This window comes from Hipposideros armiger, unplaced genomic scaffold (assembly GCF_001890085.2).
Source record: "Hipposideros armiger isolate ML-2016 unplaced genomic scaffold, ASM189008v1 scaffold_500, whole genome shotgun sequence".
Taxonomy (NCBI): domain Eukaryota; kingdom Metazoa; phylum Chordata; class Mammalia; order Chiroptera; family Hipposideridae; genus Hipposideros; species Hipposideros armiger.
The window spans coordinates 1,033,220-1,055,923 of record NW_017731850.1 but is presented as its reverse complement, the minus strand read 5'-3'; the positions used below and the strand labels follow the sequence as shown (position 1 = coordinate 1,055,923).

Here is a 22,704-nt window from a genome sequence, read left to right as displayed (position 1 = left end):
AGTTGCCCTTAAATTTTCATGAGCAAACTATGTGGATCATATCTTGAATTTACCATTGGGATTTGGATATGATCGGTGATGGATAATATAGCTTCCTCATTATAAGGCTTTTGTAATGATTCTTAATTTTCAGGTGCGTTGTGGGGAGAGACCCCAGTTGAGTCTCCAGATAATTTATCTCATTGTGGTTAATACCATAAATGCATGCTACATTGGTTTAGCAGCGGTTCTCAACCTGTGGGTCGCGACCCCTTTGGGGGACCAACGACCCTTTCACAGGGGTCGCTGGGTACTGGGTACTCGTATGTGGGCATATCTGCATGTGGGTCTGGAGACGGATAGAGGAGCAGTGTCTCAGCTCCTAAGACCATCGAAAATATGTGTTTTCCGATGGTCTTAGGCGACCCCTGTGAAAGGTTGAGAACTGCTGGTTTAGAGGCTTCCTGGAGGAACAGGGTAGGAAGGATGGATGACTCCTCTGTGTTCAGAGTCATAATTTAACACCCTGTTCAATTCCTTAAAGCCATGATAATATGATAATACAGAGGTGCTGGAGAAATGCACCGATCAATATTTTAACAAATGCAAGTCCCACCCACCACAGGCTATTATACAACTTCATGCTTGATTTTTCACTGTTTGATGGCAACTCTCACTTTATTACTACCAACTTGACATAATAGAGCCCCACTTCTGAAGCAACTTTAAAACAAGCTCTGCTTTGCAATACTTGCCATTTTAATGCTATAGGAAAGGAGGAGGCAGATCTTGCTACCTTTGCACTAATTAAGATGTCTCTGTATTCAAACTATTGATTTATAGGGTGTGAGGTACATCATACAGTAAATTATTTTTATATGATGCCAGGTCATCTGCTGTAAATCAAATGACAATCCCATATAGATCTGAGTTGCATAGGAGCCAAGCCTACATCACAGGCTGAAAGAGAAGATAATTATATGTAAAACAAACAGTGGTTGGTTTTATGTACTGCTCCTGCGAAGATTTTTTTCCCCCAGTATAATAAATTTTCTTATGTAAAAATTCATATAAACTGAAAAGTTCAAGTCCAATTACAGCCAGACAACTAATGTAAATGAGCAAAAGATGGGGAGAAAGCACATATAACATATACAATTACACAATAATTTAACTTGACCTGCTAAACCATTTCTGAATGCCTCTCACATTTTAAACTTTGATTTGTAAGATATTTCTAGTTATGCTTATTTAAACATCCTTATTATTAAGTCTTATAAAATTATCAGTATTATAGAGCATGCCTATAGTGCATTACCCTTGGACAGGGTAAGCATCTAAATGCTCACGTAATCAATTTCTATAATTTAAATTATTGTATTGAATTAAAAACGTAGATCCACAATTTCCTTCTTTTTTTCTGGGTTGATGAGTTTGTTTTTTATTTGTTCGTTTGTTTGTTTTTTTAGCTGAGCCATCCTGCCACCTGCTGGCAGCTGTTGGCAGCTCAGCTCAGGCCGGGAATCGAACCAGCAACCCTGTTACTCAGAGTTCGCACTCTTGAGTGAGCTCTTAACCAACTGAGCCACTCAGCTGGCCCGCTGATGAGTTTTATACATGATGATATCTGAGATGTGGACATTGAGATGTGGACTTTGAGTATTTTTCATGGGATGAAGTTACCTTTAAAAAAATGCCAATAACTTACATTTTCAAAGGTTGTGAAAAGGCTCACGATAAAGGATAGTTTTACAATAAGTCCAATAAAATAAAAACAGAAAATAAAGACCATAAGTGGGGAATGTCACAAGGAATCATACTTACATAGCCCAGCATGTTTTCTGAGAATGAACATTTACGGTACTTTTTTTTTTTTTTTAAGCTGAGCCATCCTGCTACCTATTGGCAGCTTAGCGGCAGCTCAGCTCAGGCCAGGCATCGAACCGCTGTTGCTCAGAGCTCAAACTCTTGAGCGAGCTCTTAACTAACTGAGCCACTCAGCCAGCCCTTTGAGAATGAGTATTTAATTTAGCTCTAAGATTCCTGGCAGACAAGATAAAAAGGGAAACACAAGAGAATATGTAACTCTTATCTCATAGGCAAAGGCTACTACTCCTTAAAGAGAAAAACATTATCTCTGGTCATAAATTCATAACAGAATTCAATAGAATAATAAATTCATAATAAAATGCATAATAGAGGGTATTGAAAGATATAACAGACAATGGTCCACAATGGTGCAAATTAGGATTAATTCTTAGAGGTGGTACTACTTCTGCGATGTCACTTATATCTACAAAGATAAGCAGCTTCTGAATTTCATAATACATGAATTAGGAATGCTGGGTTCACGCCTAAGTGATAACAAGGAAAATAAGAAAAACTCCAGTGCTCAAGTTTCTCAAGTCAAGCACTATACTGCAAGTTCATGGGACATCTTAACAGATATGTGTTGTTTCTTTCTTTCTTTTCTTTTTTTTTTTTTAACTGAGTCACCCTGCTACCTATTGGCATCTCAGTGGCAGCTCAGCTTGGGCCAGGACTTGAACCGCTGTTGCTCAGAGCTCGCATTCTTGAAAGAGTTCTTAATCAAGCCCTGTGGTGTTTCCTTCTAATATCTGTTTTATAAACCTGGAGCATAGAGACATGAGATGTTGAAGCCTGAGTTGAGTTAGGCAAAGTATTTTCCTGGTATGTTTGATGGCATTGTAGCAATGGGAGTATCTAAACAGTAATTAAGGAGATTCTGAGTCTCACGTTCGGGGGTAAGGCAAGCTATTAAGGGGGAAGTGAATAATTAAGAAGCTGGGACAATAGGTGTGTGTGTGTGTGTGTGTGTGTGTGTGTGTGTGTGTGTGTGAATTAGAATGTTAGAGTTCAGGTATCAAAATGAGCGATTCAGGAGAATTAGTCCAAGGCCTGATTTTATGCTATTTCAGCTAAGTGATGGGCCGGCCTGGTGGCTTGAAGGCACCAGGAAAACTTGAGCATTTGTGATCATCTGTGGTAACAAGAGATCACTTAGGTGATAAAAATCTATAAAAGTATTTGAATGAGCAGATCTCTTCTTTGTCGCCACCAAACCTTCGTCCATAATCTCTTACTCCGTCTTGACCTTTGGTTATGGTGTACTGATCAGCAGCAGTCCAAAATTTTGACAATTGAAAAAAAAAAAGATGGACCAAAGGTTACATAATCAGCTCTAAGCCCATAAATCAGAAATTGCCCGCACTGAAGGCGATTCAGGCAGCCATCACCAACTTGATCGAGACCATCTACATTCTTTAATGTAAATACAGAGAAGAAAAGAGATACTTTCTAATTAAGCCTTTTCCATAGATGGAGCATTTCAATAGGTGATACTTAATAGGCAGGTGGTGGTATCCTTACGGCTGCCCCCTCTTTGTCTTATTATTTGTTGATACAAATCAAAGATGCTTTCCAGATGTCATAATGCTCATTTAACCCATTGTCTGTGTGGAATACATGGCTGGGCATATTTAATATGGGGTTAGCTTTGTGTTGCCCTATAATTCCAACTGTCTCCACCGTTCTGCTAGCTTTTTGAATTGTGCTTGTGCAGCCAGCCAAGGTTAATGGTGTGGGCTGATGCTACGGTGCTGCTTTCCCGCCTATGGAAATATAGTGAGTGTTGGAACCCCCAGCCTCATCACTCTACCTCGAGTGGAGGAAGTGATTGTGCATCAGCTAGAGTCACCTGGAGAAGCACTACCAGGAACACTGTCTCCAGTGAAGTGGGGTATGTAGAAGGGGAATAACAATGATTTTTTAGAAAAACAGACTTATGAAGAAACAAACAACTCTACAGAATACTGATTTCATGCAAGCAATACATGATTTGCACATGTATTGGAGTTGGTTCCTTTGGAAACAATCTAATCAATATGTAGATGTTTACCAAAAGCTGCTGTTCTTATCAGACAATCAACCACTTCTACAGTGTGTACAATAAGATAGAACGCAGGATGTGTCCTCAAAAAATATGCAACTCAGAAAAGCCTTAGGTACATAATGAACAAAACAACACATGTATAGCTTAACTATAAACCAAGGGAAATTTTGTCCAAAGTTAGGACAGCCAGACTTCATATTTGTCATGGACATGTTGTCATAAATCAAGCCAGATGACATTAATAATTGTGTAGTGATACTAGCCATAATATATGTGTTTATCATGTGACAGCTCTATGTTGCAGTATGTTCGAAGCTTTAAATTAGAATCAACCTGGTAGACCCACACCAGACAGGCATATTTTGTGAACTATTGACAGTGATCACACCACATCCTACCCAAAGCATCATCGGGAATCAGTGTTTCTCTATGCCTTGAAATGTTCCACACATTTCAGGTGTGTGTGTGTTTACATCTTGCAGTGTAAATTTAAAGGGGAACAATTAAACTTCGTCACCCATAATTGACTAGGATAGTTAAAAATCACGCAGATGAAGCCCATGCTTTCACTGTGCACCTCCTGGATTTCTCTGCACCTGTTTTGACCTTCCCTCCCTGCACTGTTATCTGCTGGCTGGAAGCTGTTTCTTTGCTTATTATAACAAGGATTTCTTCTATCGCAGTTGATTGCTATGTGTAACTGCAGTCTGCTATATGCTGAACTTTAAGGAGACAGAAATGGAGATAGTTTTACGGCTTAACTTGCTCACTAGTTGCTGTTCACATTATCAGCTCTCGGAGACTTTATGGAATCCTAGGGTTCATTTTCAGCTGCCTATTTGGAAGTGGTAGGTACCTGAAACAGAAGTGTGAGTTGAAGAGGATAATATGCCCTTAAATGTTCTACCCACGTATTCCCTTCTGCCTCTGTATCTGTCTGGTACATTAAAAGAACATTTTCTATACACCTTTAGAAGGTGTAAAACATAACAAGATAAGGAAAGCTGCCAATTGACCTTTGGACAATCAACGGCACTGAGCCCTCCTGCTCTTCTTCTGCATCTCTTCCCACCTCGGACCAATCTTCATCTTTAACCTATCACCGAAGCTGGCTCTCCAGAGTGCCTCGTTCCTCCTGATGAATACAGAGGGCAATTTTCTATTGATTTGGAGTTGCTGTTCCCACACTATCAGCAGTATTTCTGGCTGAGACTTCATATAAATGGAGGCCTCTCATCTGCTCCTCTGAGTAAATCTACCAGAATTTAAAATGGCAAAGCAACCTTGGTTCAATGATAAATTTTCTTCAAATTACAACAGATGAAAGAAAAGATTTTAAATGGCATCTTTTAAACTGCCTGGTTAACATAATATGGAGCATATATTGATGTCAGAAGATTATATCCTAGTGATCTAGTGTGTAAGCTCTCTCTTGAGCAAAGCAGAGGGAGGTTAAAACTAACCATATAGAGAAGGGAAAGAAAGAAGGCCATTTTCAGCTCCCTGAACAGCTATTAACTCAATGCTGAACATTCCTTAATTTCTTTGTATTTCTGTTTCTGTGTGAGGCATGATGACATTGCCACAAGTTTCTTCTTACATTCTTAACAGAGCGATATGGCGTTGAGCAGACAACATAAATGTCATATTGCCTGTTATTCATCCCTGGTGGAGAAAAAAATATCAACACAGAGTGTAGTTCCAGTTTCATTTCAAAGAGCACTTTACTATTAAGTGGGTTTTCTAAGACCTGCTTCTAGTCCCACTTCAGCTAGCTTAATAACCTCGGTTAAGCAATTTGACCTTTCTGGATCTCAATTTGCTCATTTGTAAAATGAGGAAGTTGAATTGTATTATAGTTTTGCAATGCTTTTAATGCATTTTCAAAGACAGTGTATTTGAACTGAAATGCGTTTATTGGGCAAAGCTGTACTATCACCAGGCTTTCCTGAAGTTCTAACAACCAGACTTTTGTGTTGAGAACTTACTCTTCACTCTGTCATCACAGTGAAGCTCTGTGGGGCTGGGCTTTCATCGGGTCTATTTTGGTTACCTGACTCTGGAGAAGTTGAGATTAGAAAACTGCCAAGCTGGGATGAAATATTTCTGTTGAGAACAGCCAAAATTGAATACTGAGGAACTTGACTGGCCAAAGGAAGCTAAGATCCTCTGCAGTAGACATAACCGTTATTGCTCTTGGCTCTGATGTTGTCTGCTTTAGGATTTATTTGAACTGGTTTGGGGAAAAGCCTGAAGAGAGAGAACTTTATGACAACCAGAATTGTTTTCACTTCTAAATGATTTCTGTGAAGAAACAGCCATCAGTAAATACACCAGTGATTTAGTCTCTCCTCTATACATTTTTTTGAATTACTTATTATAAATCTCAGTGTGTTACTATCCCCATTCCAACACACCTCCTCTTTTAAGAAGTACATGCAAAATATAGAATATTGTTTTGTTCTTAATTGGAAACTAAATTTATTATTATTCTCAACAATGAATTTTTATTTGGTCAGGTTTACAGAAAATCCATTTTTAGATGTATAGTCGGATTAGTTTTTACAAGCATATATCATCATGTAAACATCACTGCAATCAAGAAAGAGAATATCTCATGCCCCTGAGAAGTTTCCTTATTGCCCTTTGTTGTCGATTCCCCCTCTATACCTCCAGCCCCTGGCAAGGACTGATCTAATTTCTTTCCCTATGGTTTTGCTTTTTTCCAGAAAGTCTTATAATTGAAATATTTAACTTTTTTGTGTCTGACCTCTTTTACTTAGCTGGTCTTTTGAGATCCATCCTTTTGCTGCATGTGTCAGTATTGCTTAGTAATATTCCATTGTATAGAAGTACCACGATTTGTTTTTCCATTCAACTGTTGATGAGTGTCTTGCAGTTTGGGGTTAGTATAAAGTTCTTACTATATATTTGCAACTCGCATGTTCTTGTCTTTGTGTGTTTTCATTTCTTTTGAGCACAAAATTAGGAAAGGGGTTACTGAGTCATATATTAAGACCATCCAAGGGGCAGAGAAATTTTCTCACATACCCACGACTTTTGCTATGGCAGGCAGTCGATAAATATTTGTTTGTTGAAGAAAAGGAAGGAAGGAAAGAAGGAAGGAAGGAAGGAAGGAAGGAAGGAAGGAAGGAAGGAAGGAAGGAAGGAAGAAAGAAAGAAAGAAAGAAAGAAAAAATCTTCACCAAAATAGAAAGATGCAGCCAGCATTTTATAATGAAAGACTTAATCAAACATACGGATGAATTTTAAAGATAGTTTGTTTATGATATAAATTTGCTTCTAAGAGAGACTGTAGAATGCCCATTTCTGGGGATCTTTAAAATTTTGATAATAGTCATCATTCTTAGAGTTATAAACCATGATGGTCTGGGAGGATGAAAACCCGATTTCCTATTCCTGGGCTTCTATGATGTAGTTCTCACCTATAAAAGATGAGTTGCCTGTTTTAGAATACTCTTTGCAGAATTCCTGTCTGCAGGGCACTAAATGGAATTTGGTGCATTGAAAGTTTTCTTCCCTTAGGACAAAATTTACTTTCAGAGAGTGTTTTATGACCCTCAGATAGCATTTATACCAGTCTGTCTATGGAAGCAGTCTCTCTAGTGAGGACTTTTGTTCTGATTACCTTTTTGGTTTATAAGCAGTGTGTTTAATGAATGGTATTCCTGCAGAGCATATCTCTTGAGTGCTGATTGTAAACACCTGGAACCGTTATTTGGGATCCTTTGTTTAATTTGTGGAAATAATTCAGTTAAGATGGTTCTTGTTATAAATGTCTACATCTGTTACTAACAAACAGCCTCAAGCTTTCAAGAATGTTTCTGCAGAATAAAGTAGGGAATTAGCTATTCTGAAGCTATGGGATTTTGACAAAAGAAATGTGTTGTAGTTTTTATTAAATTGTGTTTCAGAATTCTTTTCACATTTCTCCTGACCAAAAGTTTTCACCTGTTGCTTATAGTAGCAGCAATTGACAGAATGAATTTTCTCAAAATACAAATATGAATTTCTTTTTACATAATTAGCTTCTATAACACTTCAAGCTGTTAGGTTTTATAATGAGCATTTTCATTAATGTTGATATTAACATAGCCACAAAAATAATGACATTTTACATCTCTTATTTTTTAATGTTTCAAAAACTATTCCCTACTTTATTTCATTCAAGTCTCACTATAACCTTATACATAGTAAGCAGGGCATATCATAGTATCATAATTTAAAGAAATACAATATTGAAATCTAAAAAATGAAGTAATTTGTTCATGGTCACATGGTTAGGTAGACCCCAATCATATAGAACCCAGGACTTCTGACTTCTGGTCAACTATTCCTTCTATTCCCTCATTTATTCATTTTGTAGTTTATGATCTATGATAGAAAATGAAGTATCAAGTGATATTGGAAGCAATTATATTTCATACATATTTGAGCCCTGATCAAACTTCATATTTTCTGCCACTGATGGTGTTTCTTAAACTTGATCATCATCACCTGACTGAGATTGTGCCCAAGAAAAACTTGGGCCAGAGGGATAAACACAATCATATCAAATTAAATGGAAAATTTGGTAACTACCATTTTCTCATTTCAAAATTCATAAAGAAGGTCCAGCCATTGTATCTTTAGTGGTACTTTTATGGGCCTCTACTTTCTTAGTATATTTTGGTACTGCATTTTCAAACCAACTGGGCTAATGATTACATTAGTGCTTGCAGACATCTAGACTTCCATCAAATTACAATTACATTTATTATATGGACTACATGGTTACTGAATTTAGCTAGGATGACCCAAATTTCTTCTTTGCAGTTGGCTTGGATGGTCTGTATTTAGCTAACGAAACCCAGTTCCAGATTAAACTTCTCCTTGATTCCTTTTATAACACTCCACTTTCCTCACTTAATTACTATACAGACTTTAAGCACATAATTCTATTTTTTTTCTTGCTAGCTTTTTTTGGTCTCAGTATGATGTATTTCACCCACCCCAGTAGACTATAAACTTCCTACAGTTCTAGGCTGATATATAGTAGGTACTCAGTAAAAGTTGTAATAAATGAATAAAATAATATTTCCAATGGGCCATGTTGTTGTTCAAAGCTACCATTTATGAAGCCCTCAGTGTGGATGGCATTTGGCCACCTTGGTGCATCATATTTACCTAAATAATTTTCAGATTTCTAATTAATTTTAATTTTATTCAATTAAATACTTTTTTAATTCAGATAGTATTGTTGCATTAAGAGTAAGATTTTGCATTATTAGAACAAGTATGGTAATTGTTTTTAGAAAATGACAAAATTGGTTTGATTCTGCTAAGCAAGGGGTGGGGGCACAACATAAGGAAATCATGTACCCTGTCCCTAAGGATCTTATGATAAAGGTAAAAATAGAGTCACACTTAAAAACAAACAAACAAACAAAAAAACTAGCATTAGACAAAATCAATCTTTGCTGCAAGAAAGGGAGAAAATTAATGACCTAAGAAAAACTTTGCAAGCAAGAAGGGATTCATTTGAGGTGAGCATTGAAATTATATGTAGGTGAGGATTTAAAAGAGAACTGAAGGAAGAACATTTTAGGTTAAGAGAACAGAAAACAAAGACAGGCCTAAAGGTGGGAATATTTGCAATGGGATTCAGAAGCCGCTAACAGTTATGTGTTTCTGGAGTTCAGTTCCTCTAAGGCCCTTATCTAAGCACACTGGCCATTTGAATCAGGACTTCATCATTCCCTTGCATGTTGGGTAGTGAAAGAATGCCTGGCCTATCTTTGCAGACTTGATGTTGTGAATATCTCAATCACGCAAGTCAATCTTACTTTGAAACCGTTTCCTGAAGCCCAGCGGTCACCTTTGATGTCAGAAACACTTTGAGAATTGATTTCTATTCCCTCAGCAATTCGCATTATTGTTAAGAGAGTCTCCAGTGAAGCAGTAATATATTTAGTATACTTCCAATATGCATGACACATATAACGCTTACAAGTCTATTGCCTTTTCAGAAACAATCACCAAAGCGCACGCTATGTTATCAGGAAATACCCTACAGGTCTTTGTAATAGATTTGAATGGCTTCAAGATTCTGCCGACCTAGACTTTCTAAGCAGTCTCTCTTGTGTAAAGAATTGAGTAGGAAGGCTGTAGTTACTGCCTCAATGCACCTAAAGCCCAGTTCAGGAAGGGCCAGGACCTTGGGGGTTACAAAGACAGTCACCATCCATCATTTAATAAACCTTGGGGAGGCAAAGGACTAAGTCTAAATGCACTAGAAGAGAACTCTTACTTAGATGTGAACAGCAGCAAAACTGCACAATTGAAACTTCTACAATGATCCTTTAAACATCAGGTATATGAGATGCATATGTTTAACTTATTCATTTATTTTTCTTAACATTTAAGGAGAACTTACTAGTGCCAGGTACTATTCTAGGTGCCAGGGAGATAACAGTGAAACAAAACCCAAAAATGTCGCTTCCTTATGGGGGAGCCATCATCCTACATGTATTAATTTTTATTGTAATAAAAATGTAATAATTTAATTTTTATAACAACTGTCCATGGAAGATATTCATATTATCTCTCTTTTACAGATGAGGAAACTGATGCTCATATGCATTAAATAACTTACCATCATCATACTTGAATGTATTATAGTTGGGATTTGAACTCAGACAGCCTAGCTCCTAACCATAACTGTACACCTGTTCCTATTTCTGTTAACTACAAGAGAACAAGTGAGCTAGTATTTGTTGAATATTGAACTTTTACCAGTGCTTTTTTAAAGTGCTTTAAACATGTGATATCATTGCTTACAATCCTGTGAGCAAGTATTGTATCCATATTTTATCAATAAGGAAAATAAAGCCCAGAGAGGTTTTATAATATAATATAAAATATAATATAATATAATATAATATAATATAATATAATATAAATATAATAATCTGCGAAAGGACAGCCACTTAACAGCTGAACCAGGATTCAACTTAGCTCTGTCTGTCCCTTAAGGTATATTCTCTTCTTACTGTACACTACAAAACTTAATAGATGTTAAGCTTGCCAAAAATTTAGCGTTTCCTTCAATGCAATCTTTATCTTTGGCACAAGTAAATATGAGGTCAGACAATTAAGTTCGCGAACTCATCCTAGAAAAAGTGCTATATACCTCATTGCTGAATATCACTATGGTCATCTTCAAAGCACTTCCCTTGGGAAGCTATGCACTGACACCAGTGCCTAGTCCACCCTTCAAAGCAATTTTGGAACTCTTTTTCTGGAATGGCCATCAGATCTGTCGTCGTATTACCCTTGGTGTCCTGAATGTTATCAAAATGTCTTCCTTTCAATATTTCCTTTATCTTTGGGTAAAGAAAGAAGTCATTGGGGGCCAGATCAGGTGAGTGGGGAGGGTGTTCCAATACAGTTATTTGTTTACTGGCTAAAAACTCCCTCACTGACGGTGCCGTGTGAGCTGGTGCATGGTTGTGATGCAAGAGCCATGATTTGTTGGCGAAAAGTTCAGTTTGTCTAACTCTTTCATGCAGCCTATTCAGCACTTCCAAATAGTAAACTTGGCGAACTGTTTGTCCAGTTGGTACAAATTCATAATGACTAATCCCTCTGATATCAAAAAAGGTTAGCAACATTGTTGCAACAATTTTACGAACTTAATTGTCCAGCCTCATATAGTCAATGTTTTGGATATATAATGAATTTTTTCTTCCAATGTTTTCAAAAATTTATTGCTTGGGATATGTTCTACATGGCTGAAAAGTTTTCCTGTCATTTTGCATGAGACACAAAACACTGTTTTAGGCATATACTTTCAAGCAACTCAATATAAAGCTTATAAAATCTGATAACAATTAAGTTAAAATGTTATTGAGCAGTTCTCCAGAATTACTTAATCAATGAACCTTTAATAATTAGAGAAATTCATCTTTAGTTAAATTTGAAGTGAATGCTAGGTATAAATGTGGTCATTTTGGAGTCCAACATTCTTTCCACTATACTACTTCTCAAAATCTACCCATCTAGGCTTCCTTCTTATTTTTAATATTTCAATTAATATTTTCTTTTTCTCATATAAATGTAATCATTAAATCACCAGAAGGAAGAGAAAAAAGTACCAGGTAGAGGAAGGTAAAAATTGAAAGTGCAACAAAACAAATGTGTCTACCTGTAAATTTAGTTGATTGCAAAAGGACACAGAGAAAAATCATTTGGAGTATTTCAAGACATAGAAATTTATACATTCATAATTGGATATATTAAGGACAAAAAGAAATATGCATTATGTTGTACACCTAAAACTCAGACAATGTTATATGTCAAATAAATAAATAAAAATAAAAATGGAAAAAATAAATTCAATTATCTGAAAAAAAAAAGGAACACACAAAAAGTAGTTGTTTTCTGTAATCATATTTTTGAAGCTAGTATTGGATTGTTATTCTGAGACTGTTGATAAAAGTACTCATGATCCAATTTGAAAAAGCTCTTACCAGTCAAAAATGTCTCAATTTGTGCATCCATATGAATAACAGCAGCACATTGAAATGTATCAGCTATGTGTAAATCCTTTTGTTCATAATGATACAAAACAACCCCAATGCAACCTTTAGAGGATGCTAGGGAACCAACTCATTATTTTCAAAACTGGTAAATAAAGGAAGAGGATCAAGCATTTATCCTGTCTTTCCTTTAAGAACTATAACTGAGTCGCTCTTGGGGAAAGGGGAATTTCTCTATAGGTTATTTCAGCTAACAAATGAAGAAAAAAAAGATATAATTGGGATATCTTTTACAACTCCCAATGAAATAATGGGTCTAAGCATGATCATCATTGGCCGCTAACATCGCACAGGTAGCTGTGTCTCCTGATGGAAATACCCAGTACCACCTATGAAAATATATTGCCAAAAAATGAACCTGAATCGAATCAGGCCTGTAGATCTAATGACTAATTTGCAGGAACCATCATGAGAATAGGTTGTGCAAAATCCAAACTAAGGGAAATTCTATAGAACAAACAACCTGGATTCTTAGACAAATAAACTGCAAGGAAGAAAAAATGGGTGGGGAGGAAAACCTACAGATTAAGAATATTAAGAGACATTGTATGGGCCTTATCTAGATCTGGATTGGAACAAACAGTAAAAAGAAAAATGATATATTGGATGATATGAGATTATTTGAAGATTTGTATGCTTCCTGGACATGTTTTAAAATGTCATATATGGTTACTTTTTTTTTAAGCATCCTTATATTCTAAATATGTACACTGACATAAATATGCAATTAGCTTTAAATAATCTAGAGACAGGATTAGGAGTAAATGTGAAGCCTTAATAGCTGCAACTTGGTTAGAATTAAGCAGTGTGATGGGCACATGAGTTTCTTATACTATAATCTCTAATTTTGTAGATGTTTGGAATTTTTCACACAAAAAATTAAGAGTACCTCAAAAACATGCTATTTCTTATTGTGGCTTATTAGCTGTAATCTTAGTATTGTTAAAGAAATCAGTAGAACTTAATATAATTACTTGCTTATTTGTAAACCTGTAATTTTCTAAGATTAACCCTGGCATAACCCCACCCCTAACATTCACTGGGCCTTGAATGAGAGCACAAGTGGTGGCTGATATTCCACATGTCTAAACATGTATAAAAGTCATAAACCAAGCTAGCAAAATGACAAATAAAATGTGTTCTACTACCTTACCTTGGTGAATATACCTTCATCAGGTCCTGAAAGACCAAATTGGAGTTTAAAATTCTCAGATTCCTTGGTGTTTTGTGCTGGCTCATGGTGGTAGGAGGACGACCAGTTTCTAACTCCCAGTCTGCCGCCCAATCCTTTGGTCAGTTCCCTTCTTCCTGCCCCAAACCCCATCCTCCCATCCCACCAAGGGCCTCAGTGAACCTGTATAGACACGCCAGCTTTCATATCCATACCCTGTTCACACCCTGTGCTATCACTCCTTGGGCCTCAGGTGCACACAGAAGCCTATGAAGGTCCTAAGAGTAGGCTCGGGGCCATTTAGAAGGAAACCCATAATCTACGAGTACCTAGAACATCAGCAGTCACGGATTCTGCATGGACACCTCCTCTTGACTCTGAGGAGTCCCCACCTGGTGGAAAATGGTGGTTTATAGGAGGGTCAGAGAAAAGCCCTCCGAAGCTTGGGGCCCAGAGCTTGACATCTCATGCCTGGGTCTGAGGGGGATTAGGGAGGCCTCTGTTAGGTGAAACTCTACAATTCTTACAAGAAACCCTTAATTTTGCTGACACGGTTTGACTATTTTCATTGCTTTTGACTTTTGGCTTTTGCAAATATTAACAACAATTTGAAATACAAACTTAACATTAGTCTTCTTATAAAAATTAGTTTTGCTCTCAAAGTAGTATATTTAGCAACTTCAAAGGATTTTGTTGCCCTTCTACTTTGTGGAATTAATACCAGCTCAAAACATATTAAAATAAAAAAAAGAAGAAGAAGAATTTTCTAAACCATTCTTAAAGGAAGAGATGATTCTTGTTTGAGTAGCATCCAAAGCAGGGCATTGGCCTACCACCTGTACTCTACCACACAAATGCTACTGTGAGCAGCGAAAGAGGCAGTGTTCTTGTAAGTTGGCAGGAAACTTGCCTAGCACAGGGAAGTATGATCCCATGGAACAGCTGGAACCAGAATTCAGCAAGGATAACTAAACTACCCTGGTTGTCCTCTGGCCCATCACTTGGAAACAAGTTTCATTCTAGAAATTGCTGAAAATACAAGGCCAGCAGTAGACTCCATGCAAATATCTTACCCTGTGTCAGCTCTAATAGAAATAAGACAATCAGCTATGGAACAGAATGCTCCATGGTGACCTTGGGTCCAATTTGGTTGCATCTGGATATTTGTTGTAGTTCCAACAATAATTTTATATTAACCCAAATGGCTGAGACTCATCTGTCTGCACAAAGGATTGGAAGGGATTTCAATACTTCTGTATCTTACTGCAGATGCCATTGCCGCTATTGTAGATGGTGGTTTCAGCCGGAAGCTAGCTAGCATCAGAAGTACAGCTACTAATTATATTGTGAATCTGTTCCATCAGCAGATGTTTATGGGTGTTTTACAATGTATCAGGCACTGTTATGTTCTCTGTGCGGGTGTGTGCTTATTTAATCCTTGCAGTTGACCAGTAAAATGAATTACACCATACCTATTTTAAGATGAGTAAACTGAGGCTCAGACAGCAAAGGACATAAAACCAGTAAGGACTTCTATATACTATTTGGCACACATTTGTCCACTAGGTAGTTTTATGCTCGATCTACATATTGTACTGTCCCTGATCTTCCCATGTGTTTCTATGGAGGATTTCGTACTTCTTTATCTCAGACAGAATTCTGTTTCAGTATCCTCTCATATATTCCCTTAATTGACCAAGATTTTTTGTATTTCTGAGGGTTTCTACCACTCATACTCTGCTATGTTCCTCTTTTCCTAGAATTAAAATGTCATGTGATTTATCTTTTTCTCTGTGGCCACTATTTTGTATTTTTATTTAAGCATCCCATTGACCAAATGTTCATCACAGCCCGATATGAATGAAAATCCTAAGTGAAATTGGAACTGATTACATTGATGAAGAAACAGTTCCATTTGCATTGCCCTTCCCTATACCAAAGTTACCAGGGCCCAATCTGCTTGGGGTCATGCCACTGTGATGGGAACACTCTTGTTTCCATGGAAGTTATGGCAGAGGGGTATGAGGAAGTGGTGGTCACAGTGGTATTTATAGAATGGTGTTTCAACCTGTGCAGATTCTACATGGCTTCCATGAAGACTCTGGCCCACACTGATTAAATGGTAATGAGCCATCCTTCCCTGGGTGATTCATATGAGCACTGTATCTCCCCCAATCTATGTGGAACTTATATTTCCCATATACCCATATTCCCATGTTCTGGGAATACAGTTGATATCCAAATATTTGCTGGCTGATAATTTTCATGCACAGTGACAATGATCAGGTGTGGTTTTAGCCAAGGTGGCCCAGGCCTCAGTGAGATCTGGCTCAGTATGAGTACATAGACAGGTGATTCTGCAGTGGGAATCTGCTTTTAAAGTGCTCTTCGTCCACAGTAATAATTCTGAATTCACTTTCACTTAACATGAGTCAGGGTATAGAATGTGTGGGAGTAGGCCTCTTTCTCTCATTCGGTGTGTGTTATGAACTGAATTGTGTCCACCTCACCCCAAATTTATATGTTGAAGCCCTAACTCCCGAGTCTGACTATATTTAGTCATAGAGCCTTTAGGGAGGGAATTAAGGTTAAATGAGGTCATAAGGGTGGGGCCCTGATCCAATAGGACTGGTCCCCTTATAAGTAAAGAAGAGACACTAGAGCAGCGGTTCTCAACCTTTCACTGGGGTCGCCTAACACCATCGGAAAACACATTTTTTCGATAGTCTTAGGAACCAAGACACCGCTCCTCTATCCGTCTCCAGGCCCACATGCAGATATGCCCACATGCGAGTACCCGGCGACCCCTGTGAAAGGGTCATTCGACCCCCAAAGGGGTCACGACGCACAGGTTGAGAACTGCTGCACTAGCACTTGTTCTCTCTCCATGAGCACACAGAAGAAAGGTTGTGTGAGCACACCGTGAGAAGGTGGCCATCTATAAGCCAGGAAGAGAGTCCTCACCAGAAACCAGCCCTGATGACCCCTTTATCTTGGGTTTCTAGCTCCCAGAACTATGATAAAATAAAGTTCCATTGTTTCACCACCCAGTCTGTGTTAATGCCATGGCAGCCCTAGCAAACTAACACAGTGTGTGAGAGTACGAGGCCAGAATTGTAGCCCTGCCTTCCTATTTTTATATGTGGCTTAATTCCTTGGGTTCACAGATGAGAAAAGTCATGAGTTATGTATAATTTTCAGCATGTTACTTCACCGCCTTTTTTTGTTCAAGAAAACTCAGCAGGAAACATGAGTGAAGCTAATAGGATTATCAAAAAAGATATTCACCTTTTTCTAACCCTAACAGACAGATGTACTGGGTTGTTAAAATGCCAAAATACTTCCCTCCTGGTAGATAAAAACTCAGGTTCCCTAAGCCTCCCTCCTCGGTTCCCTCTGCACTAACACATCTCTTCTCTACTGCTCTGGACCTCCCCACCATTCAGCACCTGGGACAGTAGCAACCCAGCAGGCAAGTATCCCTGCTGATTAGTCAATGCCCAGGCCCTACTAATTAGTTGTAAATACTTTATCAGCCCTGCTTGCTTTAAAAATAAACCCTTATTGTTATTTTTAAGTAAATTATCTACAAACTTCAGTACTTTATTTGTAACAAATAGCTACAAGCACTTTGCAATGGGTTGTGAGTCACAATGCCACCATGGAGAGCTGTTATAGGAGCCCCCAAAAGGAAATCAGGTCTATGAATGAGATCATTTAAGCATGGAAGAGACTGGCTTTTGAACATCTCCTGCGAGGCGAGGCCATGTGGGCTCAGAGATGATAGGAAACGCCGGTTACTGTAAGGCTGGCAGGCAAGGAATGTGCTTTTTTTTTTTTTTTTGCTCTTTGATTGAATTTCTTTTTTTGCTCTGGAGCCTTCTTGTATTAAATCCAAGGAAATGACTAATTTGTGTCAGATAGAAACAAAATCAAAATAATCTATTTACTTCAATGACCATGTTTTTGTGGCTACTTGGTACAATAATTGGATTTACGTTGTAAATTTTTTTTTTCTGAGCTTCATTTTATGGGGCTTTTCCTAACATATTTGCACAGAAATGTTTGAATACTTGGTTTTACTTTTTTGTTGTTTCCTTAGAAAACTTGATTGCATTGAGAATGCCTAATGGAACCAAATCTTGTTAAATATTTTTAATCCCCTTAAGTACCTGAACTCAAAAGAATGCTTCATTTGAAAAAGGCCTTCAAATATATCTAACTTGAAATTATGATCGCTATTTTTTGTAGCACACAGGTGTGCTTAAATGAAACCTAGGGTTTTTTTTTAAAAACCCTACAAAAATTATAAATGAAATTTTAAAATACAGAGTAACTTCATAAATTTAATACCTTCTAGTGTTCTACTTTCTATACCTTTGAACAGTAACAATTTACTAGTTATGTTTACATTTGCAAGCACATGGGAGATATAATTCTCATAATTCTCTATAGGAAACATTACTGATTTAGTGGTCAAGGGTTGCCGATTCCTGATTTTATTACTGAAGATAATTTACAATATTTTGGTTTTCAGTTTCACATGTTATTATTTCCAAATTGCTTTGTAGAATTTTGTGTCTATAAATTTTGCAGCATATATTACCTGACCTGTGTTTAAAGATCTGAGGCTATAGCTCTTAGAAACATTATAACCAAGAAATTATTATCTGAATTATATAAAGCACTTTTAGTCTGAGATGCTCAGGGAATTTACATTGATTAAATTAATGTTTGTGTAATCTGAGGCCTTGTGATACATGATCAGGGACTTTTTATCCAGTTTCAAGAAGGGTTTGGTGGAATGGCTTTCTTTACAAATCAGTGCAAGAGTGAATGGTTGGACCTTAACAAGATGTAGAAGAAGGCAAAAGAGAAGGAAGGCAGACTTGATAAAAATTAGAGACCATGACATTAATTTCCCTCAAATATTAAATATATTTTTATATAAGGAGCGGTTAATGGAGGTAATTATAGTAAGAGTGGAAACCAGTTTTCTTTCATTCATTCAAGATGATTGAAGACCTCTAATGTGCTATTGACCTTGTTTGATCCTAGTTCACAAAGAATTGCTAAAGGGATGTAGGAGCATGGTTCTCTGTCTCCAAGGAGCTCCCTGTGAGACTACTATTAAAAAGAGTGGTGCTCTCCTGGAGTTTTGGCATGTAAACACAGATATTGTCTCCTAGTATTCCTTGCTCTTATTCAGTGCTGGTCAAGCCCTAACCAGAGTGTGTGTTGTCTTGACAAATATTTCCGAATGTCTACTGAGCACACACTCCCTGAGTAGGACAGACACAGAGGAGAACAATGCATATTACCTAGTTAATGATAAATCAAATCTATGGATTCCAGAAAACAAGAAACTAAGATGATCTTCAAGTTAAATTAGTGAAATCGTTAAGTGCTTGTCATCTTCTTTAAAGAGTCAATAAAAGAAGCAAAGGGAACTTGAATTACAGCATGAGGGATTTAGGCTAGAAGTGCTATAACTATGTATTAACAGTAAGGATGGTTAAATAGTAGAGAGACTATTGGAAAGCAGCTCATTTCTTTAAATGGCAGGAACAGTTAAATCTTATTTTTGCCTGCAGCCAGGGAGATGAAATAGCTAATGTTTAAAGGTTATTTCCTACCTTACAAGAATATGCCCTGTAGATAGGCAGAAATAAGATGATGTAATGATTCCCAACAAAACCATTTAGATGAGGCCCTAATTTATTTCTTAAAGGTCTACTTCCCTTGTGAGGTGGGAGGGTTCTATTGGCTCTATTTTTTCATACCTGTATCTGGGGAACATAGCACAGGACCCTCCTCAAAGTGACTGCTCAGTAAATGTCTGACTGGGGTTGTTTTCATGGACAGGCTTTCATGACTGATGAGGGGCGGGACTGTGAAGAGAATTTTCTCTACTCCATGCAGACAGACCAGTATGTTACAAAGCTCCAAATATGAAAATTCAGGAAACAAACATAAGGATTGACTCATATTAGAGGAACACATGTTATTCACATTTTGTGCAGTTTCATCACAAAGCTCCTTTAAGTAGTGAACTCCTCTGATGCTTTTGAACTAGAATCCAAATGTGTAAAATGTAATTTGTATTGTGTCTTACAACTTTGCTGTAATACAACTATAATACAAAGCATGGTACATGGATGCAGAGCCCATGATTTGACTCGTAGCCGCAGTTGTGACCTATAGAACCAGTTGGAGTTCATCAGCACCCTTGTAGGCTGCAAAGTTAGGAAATGACAAGGAAGTTGTGTGAACTCGCTGTGGTCCCTTCTACCCTGTGGAACTTTGCAGAGTGAGGTATAGAAGGTTTGCTATAGGTTTACCTGGAGGCTGCACCAGCCTTTAGATTATCCCTTCTGACCCAATGTTTTGGAGGCTTGGTGATTTAAAAATGACTTTTCCACACTACACTATTTTGGATTCAGACAGTGGTAGAGTAGGCTAAAACTTGCCCCCATCTATATAAGGCCACATTAACAAAAAAGATAGACATTTGAAAAGAAAGACATGAGACAATATCATACACCGGAAAAACAACCAGACTGGTTTTAACTTTGGTTTCAGCCCCATAAATAAGATTCCTGAATGACCTTGATCAATACTTTTAATTTCCTGGGGCCTCAGTTTCCTCACTTCTGACATAAATTCTTGGATTCTTTCTCACTGTAACATTTTACGAGTCAATAAAATTTTCGAAACTTCCAAAGCAGCTGTTCTCACAATTCTGTCCCTTCTTTCAATAGTCTGGTCTCACCATATTTTTTAAAAACTGCTATTTTTACAGTCACACAAGTTCTGCCTCACCACTTCCCAACAGCATTCAAGAAAAAGAAGAAAGTCATTATTTAGATATGACTGAACTCAAATATCACTCTTCACATATTTTTCTGAAACAGGATGACCTTTACTCGGCATCTGCATGAATGGGACGAAAGCATGTATCTCCTCTCTGGAGAATGGGTGAAAATAGCACATGGGCAGATGCCTACTAAGCATGCCTGCTAAGCAGGCGTTGCTGGGCCCAATGCCTCGTAAAAGATGTGGTGCAGGGGCCCCTCTTTCTTGACAATTCCTAAAAGAAGTTACCACAGGTATGGCCCACACTATGCTTTCCTTTTTCAGTACACTCAGTTTCCTGTGCTTTTTTTCTCTTTTCTTTCTTAATAGAGAAGACAGCTGCCAAGGGAAAGAAGGAATAAAGTATCAGGAGGGTTGGGAGGTGAGAAGAGTACATATAACCATATTTTGTCTTGAGTGAACATGATTTATGTTTTATTTTCATGACTGTGAAAGCTTAATGTAAACATGTGGAGACAGAAACACACACACACACACACACACTTTTAAGCCAAGAACGTAAGCTAGAAATTTAAATATAGCAAAAACAAAAACATTTTTTAAAAAACAGGCATGCTGGGGCTGGCCAAGTGGCGTGATGGTTAAGAACTGGCTTGGGATGCCAGAGGGCCCCGGTTTGGATCCCACATATGAGGGCCAGTGACACTGCCCTCCACAGCTAAGATGCTGAACAACAGCTCAACCTGGAGCTGGGCTGCCATGAGTCGCCAGCGACGGCGTAGGCTGCAGCCCCTGTGGCAGTGGGTTGCCATGGGCTACCGTGTGCAGCCAGCAGCCAGCGTGAGTGGCCAGCAGCCGCAGTGAGCAGCTGTCCAGAAGCTGGCGACTGATTTGCCTCGCCCGGGAAGAGCGCAATGATGGTGCCAGCTTGGGCCAGTGAAACAACATCCTCTACAACTAGACTGAAGAACAAAACGACAGCAACTTGTCTGTTCCCCTTCCCCCAATTCCCCAGCACTGTTCCCATCCCCCTAATTCCCCAATAAAAATCTTTAAAAAAAAAAACCAGGCGCACTGTACATCCTCCGTTCAAACCCTCTGCCCATTTCCCCTGTGCCAACCTGGGCTTGTGTTGAACACCATTTGAGATTTACTGGATTTAACCATGGAAACCAGCATGTCCTCTTAGATTTGGTGATGCTGCTGGTCAACATGGTGGAATACTCAGTGAATTGACTGTGTCTGGATTGTTCGAATGAAGAGCCTGCTAATCTGAGTCCAATAGATAAAGCAGGCAAAGCGCAGTTCTGAGAAGCAGGGGAATGGAGGGGCATAGAGAGTTCAAAGGAACAGATGGACAAAATGCTCCCAGATACAGTGATAAAGTCAGATGGACAGATTAAATGAAATTTTTATGTTATTCTCTTACAGATGAGGACAATTAGAATTTCCCAAATTAAAATCAGGGGGAAAATAGTAATTATGTCCATGTATTTATTGTCCTTATAAACCAGCAAGTAGATAAAAAAGTAATGCCCCTTAACATATCTAGGATGAAATGATTTTAAGCATCTGTGTTCAGTGCTTGAAGGTTAAATATAAAGAATGAGTTCTATGAGGATATATATGTTTATATACAATTTTAATGAGGAAATCATTATTTTCAGTGTGATTTGTAGGAAGAGTCTAAAGATATCTACAAAAATATGGAGGACTAAAGGTATAGAGCAAAAAATACAAGATGAGACACTGTGATTGTCCTAGAAAATTAGGTGAAACAGAGTAGTATCATGTGTCCACAAAACAGAAGAAAATTCTCCCGGAAGAGGAGGCCTGCTACTTAGTAGACAGAGAGAGAAAGAGAGTAGGCAGGTACATGGCAGGAATGCTGTGAAATCGTTAACAGCTTTTCTCTTCAGCCTTCACGACAGAGGTTAATAGTCACTGGATGCTCATACAGTAATAGTTAATGAGCAAGTGGGTGAGTTCCCATCTGGAGCAAGCAGGTTAAGGCACACTTCAATAATTGAATGTGTTGAAATCATTGAGTTTTGATGAAATTCACTTAAGAGTCCTAAAGGAAACGGCTGAAGGAGCACCAGAGTGAGTGAAATGATCTTTGAGTGTTTAGGAAGGAAGAAAAAGGGTAAGTTTGTTGTTGCATAAGGAGATACATGTACAAAAGGCCACAGGAAAGGGTAGATTAGAACAGTAATATGAATAAT

At 37.9% G+C, this 22,704-nt stretch overlaps 1 protein-coding gene across 1 annotated transcript in view; it reads left to right on the top strand.

Moving 5' to 3' along the window:
• Positions 1 to 22,704, top strand: part of NCKAP5 (NCK associated protein 5) — a 940,156-nt gene that overhangs the window by 436,849 nt on the left and 480,603 nt on the right. The window lies entirely within an intron of this gene.